Source organism: Hylobates moloch, unplaced genomic scaffold (assembly GCF_009828535.3).
Source record: "Hylobates moloch isolate HMO894 unplaced genomic scaffold, HMol_V3 SCAFFOLD_17, whole genome shotgun sequence".
Taxonomy (NCBI): domain Eukaryota; kingdom Metazoa; phylum Chordata; class Mammalia; order Primates; family Hylobatidae; genus Hylobates; species Hylobates moloch.
Genome location: NW_026652292.1, coordinates 83767380 through 83773584, shown reverse-complemented (window position 1 = coordinate 83773584; position 6205 = coordinate 83767380). Strand labels below are relative to the sequence as shown.

At 37.3% G+C, this 6205-nt stretch overlaps 1 pseudogene; it reads left to right on the top strand.

The window, feature by feature from the left end:
- Positions 1-2945: 2945 nt before the first annotated feature.
- Positions 2946-5712, top strand: LOC116456940 (ATP-binding cassette sub-family A member 10-like; annotated as a pseudogene).
- The last annotated feature ends 493 nt before the right edge of the window (positions 5713-6205 follow it).

Genomic DNA, 6205 nt, shown 5'->3' with positions numbered 1-6205 from the left:
ATATACATCTGACAAGATAAACTTGCAGAATATATAACAACATATATAACACATAATTTGAAAATAGGCAAGAGACTTACAGACACATTTTTCTTTTTCTTTCTTTTTTTTTTTTTTTTTGAGACAGGTTCTCACTCTGTCACCCAGGCTGGAGTTCAGTGGCCTGATCTCAGCTCACTGCAACCTCCGCCTCCGGGCTCAAGTGATTCTTCCACCTCATCCTCCCGAGTAGCTGGGATTACAGGTGTGCGCCATCACGCCCGGCTAATTTTTGTATTTTTAGTAGAGACGGGGTTTCACCATGTTGGCTAGGCTGGTCTCAAACTCTTGACCTCAGGTGATTCACCCGCGTCAGCCTCCCAAACTGCTGGGATTACAGGCGTTAGCCACCGCACTCGGCTAAGATACAATTTTCAAAAGAAGAACTACAAATGGCCAAAAACATGCGAAGATGCTCAGCATCACTAATTATCAGAGATATGCAAATCAAAGCCACAACAAGATGCAACTTCACTGCAGTTAGAATGACTGTAATTAGAAAGAAAAAAAATTATGAGAAGGTATAGAAAAGTTAACATATTCAGCTGGTAAGACTGTAAGTTAGTACAGCCATTATAGAAAAAAATGTATCACAAGGTGACATATATTTAAACAATAAACATTGTAATTTAAGATGGTTCTTTTGATTCTAAGACTATATATGCAAGAAAAAAAGAATTCAAATTGCTGGATCATGTTATGGAAGGAAACCAGATACACTGAGACAAATACCACATGACCTTACACATATGTGGAATCTAATAAAAACAGACAGTGAAGCCTTCATGCAACTGGTCTTAGCAATCACTTTTTGGATATAACATCAAAGGCTTGGGAAATAAAAATATGAACATACACATAGTACTACGACACTGTATCTAAACTATTCCAAGAACATTTAAAGCAGGACTTTAGGCCGGGCACAGTGGCTCATGCCTGTAATCCCAGCACTTTGGGAGGCCAAGGCGGGTGGATCACGAGATCAGGAGATCAAGACCATCCTGGCTAACACTGTGAAACCCCATCTCTACTAAAAATAAAAAATAAAAATAAAATAAGAAAAAAAATTAGCAGGGCATGGTGGCAGGTGCCTGTAGTCCCAGCTACTCGGGAGGCTGAGGCAGGAGAATGGCATGAACCTGGGAGGCAGAGGTTGCAGTGAGCCGAAGTCATGCCACTGCACTCCAGCCTGGGTGACAGCGAGACTCTGGCAAAAAAAAACAAAACAAGACTTTAAATAGGTATTTACACATGCATGTTCTTCATTATTATTTACAAAAGATGATTCCTGGAAAGAATACAAATGCCCCTTTAGAGATCAGTATCAAATTTTTAAAATGTGACATATACATATAATAGAATATTATTTCATTTTAAAACAAAGATATTCTGACATAATCTTACAAAAACAAAGCCTGAGAATATGTTACATATAATAGTCAAAAAGAAACATATTATATAATTACATTGATAAGAATATGGAAACCAGTCAAAATAATAGAAACAGTAAGTAAAATGGTATTCTCCAGGAGCTGAAGAAAAAGGGAAAAAGGGCAGTTTATTGTTTGTAAGGTATTAAATTTTACTTTTGTAAGGTAAAATTAGAGATCCACTGCGAAATAAATAAATGTACTTAACACCACTAGACTGTACACTTGAAAATATTTAAGATGGCAATTACACATTTTTCATCACAACTAAATATTTACATCTACCTAAAAAGGTTACAGTCTGTAAAAATTGCCTTCAAATAACGAGTGTTTCTCTCACAGAATAATATAATCAAACATAAACAGATGGTAATTTTACACTGTTTCTTTGACTACTCACCCACACAAGAAAACAATGATGAACACCCAAGTAAATAAAACATTTATAAACACCTAGGGCAATATTTATACAGGCAAATACTACATAGATAACTTTCTTGCCAAGAGAAATGTCTGATTTATATATATATTTTTTAATTTGCTCCAAGTGAAACCCAATGACATTTATTTGAATTAAACACCACGTGGTCATAAAAGGTACAGTTTAAAATTACCATACAAAGATGAAGATTAGGCCAGGCACAGTGGCTGATACCTGTAATCCCAGCACTTTGGGGGGCCAAGGCAGGTGGATCACCTGAGGTCAGGAGTTCGAGACCAGACTAACCAATATGGAGAAACCCCATCTCTACTAAAAATACAAAAAATTAGCCAGGCATGGTGGTGCATGCCTGTAATCCCAGCTACTCGGGAGGCTGAGGCAGGAGAATCGCCTCCCCGGGAGGCAGAGGTTGCGGTGAGTCAAAATCATGCCATTGCTCTCCAGCCTGGGCAACAAGAGCAAAACCCTGTCTCAAAAAAAAAAAAAAATATATATATATATATATATATAAAGATTAAAAACAAACCACTAAAATGGAGTTGAAAACTAGAATAAAAAATTCTGACCTATAAAATATTGAATCTAATATAGATGTATCATAAGACAATCTTTTAAATAACTACAGTTTTCAACTGTGACTATGTACTTATGAAGAGCTGGCATTTTGAATCTTTGGCATTCAAGGTACAGCAGCAAAAGAAAAGTCAATAATTAATAAAATGCTCTGATGAGAATGAGGCATTTAATACATTTACTTATTCCACAATTTGAAAATCTGAGCACTTTATTTCAGACATTTTGAATTCAAAATAAAAAATATTTGACATAGAACATATCAGAAAGTAAAATATACAAGGGGAATGACAGCAGGATGGCAGAATAGGAGGTTCTCTACCCACATCTTCTACGGTTAAAAAAAAATGTGGCAAAAATATGGCTTCACTGGGGGCTGAGAGTGCCCACAGGGTTCTTCCCACCGTTTCCTCTACCCCTATATTTCTCTTGGCTTTCTAAATTCATCTTTGCTGCAGGATCAAATATTGAAGACTTCATGCATTCACTGAAGCGTCAGGATTTAGTTTTGGAAATAGATGACTTCAGAAACAGAAATGGCTCAGATGATCCCTCCTACAATGGAGCCATCATAGTGTCTGGTGACCAGAAGGATTAGATTTTCAGTTGCAGGTAATACCAAGAAATCGAATTGTTTTCCTGTTCTTGTGGGAATTGTTAGCAATGCCCTTATTGGAATTTTTAACTTCACAGAGCTTATTCAAACGGAGAGCACCTCATTTTCTCATGATGACATAGTGCTGGATCTTGGTTTTATAGAAGGGTCCATAGTTTTGTTGTTGATCACAAACTGCATTTCTCCTTATATTGGCATAAGCAGCAGTGATTATAAAAAAAGTTCAATCCCAGTTATGGATTTCAGGCCTCTGGCCTTCAGCGTAATGGTGTGGACAGGCTCTGGTGGACATTGCATTACACTTCTTGATTCTCCTTTCAATACATTTAATTTACTACTTCATATTTCTGGGATTCCAGCTTCCATGGGAACTCATGTTTGTTTTGGTGGTATGCATAATTGGTTGTGCAGTTTCTCTTATATTCCTCATGTATGTGCTTTCATTCATCTTTTGCAAGTGGAGAAAAAATAATGGCTTTTGGTCTTTTGGCTTTTTTATTATCTTAATATGTGTATCCGCAATTCTGGTATCAACTCAGTACGAAAAACCCAACTTAATTTTGTGCATGATATTCATACCTTCCTTTACTTTCCTAGGATATGTCATGTCATTGATCCAGCTCGACTTTATGTATATGAGAAACTTGGACAGTCTGGACATAGAATAAATGAAGTCAATAAAACCATTCTTTTAACGAACTTAATACCATACCTTCAGAGTGTTATTTTCCTTTTTGTCATAAGGTGTCTGGAAATGAAGTATGGAAATGAAATAATGAATAAAGACCCAGTTTCCAGAATCTCTCCACGAAGTAGAGAAACTCATTCCAATCCAGAAGAGCCTGAAGAAGATGAAGATTTTCAAGCTGAAAGAGTCCAAGCAGCAAATGCACTCACTACTCCAAACTTGGAGGAGGAACCAGTCATAACTGCAAGCTGTTTACACAAGGAATATTATGAGACAAAGAAAGTTGCTTTTCAACAAGAAAGAAGAAAGCAGCCATCAGAAAATGTTTCCTTTTGTGTTAAAAAAAGGTGAAGTTTTGGGATTACTAGGACACAATGGAACTGGCAAAAGTACTTCCATTAAAATGATAACTGGGTGCACAATGCCAACTGCAGGAGTGGTGGTGTTACAAGGCAACAGAGCATCAGTAAGGCAACAGCGTGACAACAGCCTCAAGTTCTTGGGTACTGCCCTCAGGAGAACTCACTGTGGCCCAAACTTACAATGAAAGAGCACCTGGAGTTGTATGCAGCTGTGAAAGGACTGGGTAAAGAAGATGCTGCTCTTAGTATTTCATGATTGGTGGAAGCTCTCAAGCTCCAGGAGCAACTTAAGGCTCCCGTGAAAACTCTATCAGAGGAAATAAAGAGAAAGCTATGCTTCGTGCTGAGCATACTGGGGAACCCATCAGTGGTGCTTCTAGACGAGCTGTTCACCGGGATGGACCCTGAGGGGCAGCAGCAATGTGGCAGATACTTCAGGCTACCGTTAAAAACAAGGAGAGGGGCGCCCTCTTGAATACCTATTACATGTCAGAGGCTAAGTCTGTTTGTGACCGTGTGGCCATCATGGTGTCAGGAACGCTAAGGTGTATTGGTTCCATTCAACAGCTGAAAAACAAGTTTGGTAAATATTATTTACTAGAAATAAAAATGAAAGAACCTACTGAGGTGGAAGCTCTCCACAACAGAGATTTTGAAGCTTTTCCCACAGGCTGCTTGGCCAGAAAGATATTCCTCTTTAATGGCATATAAGTTACCTGTGGAGGATGTCCATCCTCTGTCTCAGGCCTTTTTCAAATTAGAGGCAGTGAAACAGACCTTCAACCTGGAGGAATACAGCCTCTCTCAGGCTACCTTGGAGCAGGTGTTCTTAGAACTCTGTAAAGAGCAGGCGCTGCTGGAAATGTTGATGATAAAATTGATACAACAGTTCGATGGAAACTTCTCCCACAGAAGATTCTTAAAACGAAGAACCTCCTAACATTCAATTTTAAGTCCTACTACATTGTTAGTTTCCGTAATTCTACAAAAATGTTTCCTTTTACTTCAGTTAACAAAAGAAAATATTCAGTAGTTTAAACATGCAACAATGATTAAAGTTTTCATTTTTAAAAATTTTAGGATGAAGGAAACAAGGAAATACAGGGAAAAGTAGTAGACAAAATTAACAAAATCAGACATGTTATTCATCCCCAACATGGGTCTATTTTGTGCTTAAAAATAATTTAAAAATAATAAAATATTAGGTTTGTTTTTGGTTATTATCAATAAAGTTAACACTGAGCACATTTTACAAATAAAAATATGAGTTTTTTGCCTAAATTTCAAATGTATTAGCTATTTTTAAACATTAGTTACTCAGATTCTAATTTAATGTGACATTGACTATAAGAAGATCTGATGAAATGGCACAACATAACATTTAATTATAATGACATTCTGATTATAAAATAGATGTGAATTTTAGTATATATTGAAATTATATGGAAGAAGATAACCATAATCTGTAAGAAAGTACCACAGTTAATATTTTCCTTAGCCAACTAATATTCAATGTATTTTTATGGGTCCTTTTTCAAAGGTAATATCAGTAGGCATAGTCATTTTCTGTATCTTTTCACCTCACAGTTCACGAACATTTCCCATGTCCTTATAACACTTTTGTGTTATAAAATTGCTGCATTAATGTTATAGCTGTATTAATGTAATACCAGAGTTGTTGTGTTTGGGTTATATGTAAATTTATTTCTTATAAATAAAACTTTGATGGACTTAAAAAAAAAAGTGGCAAGCCAGGCACGGTGGCTCACACCTGTAATCCCAGCACTTTCAGAGGCCGAGGCGGGTGGATCACCTGAGGTCAGGAGTTCGAGATTAGCTTCGCCAACATGGTGAAGCTCCATCCCTACAAAAATATAAAAATTAGCTGGGCATGGTGGCGGGCATCTGTAATCCCAGCTACTCGAGAGGCTCAGGCAGGGGAATTGCTTGAGCCTGGGAGGCGGGGGTTGCAGTGAGCTGAGATGGCGCCACTGCACTCCAGCCTGGGTGATCAGAGTGAGACTCCATCTCAAAAAAAAAAAAAAAAAAAAGAAA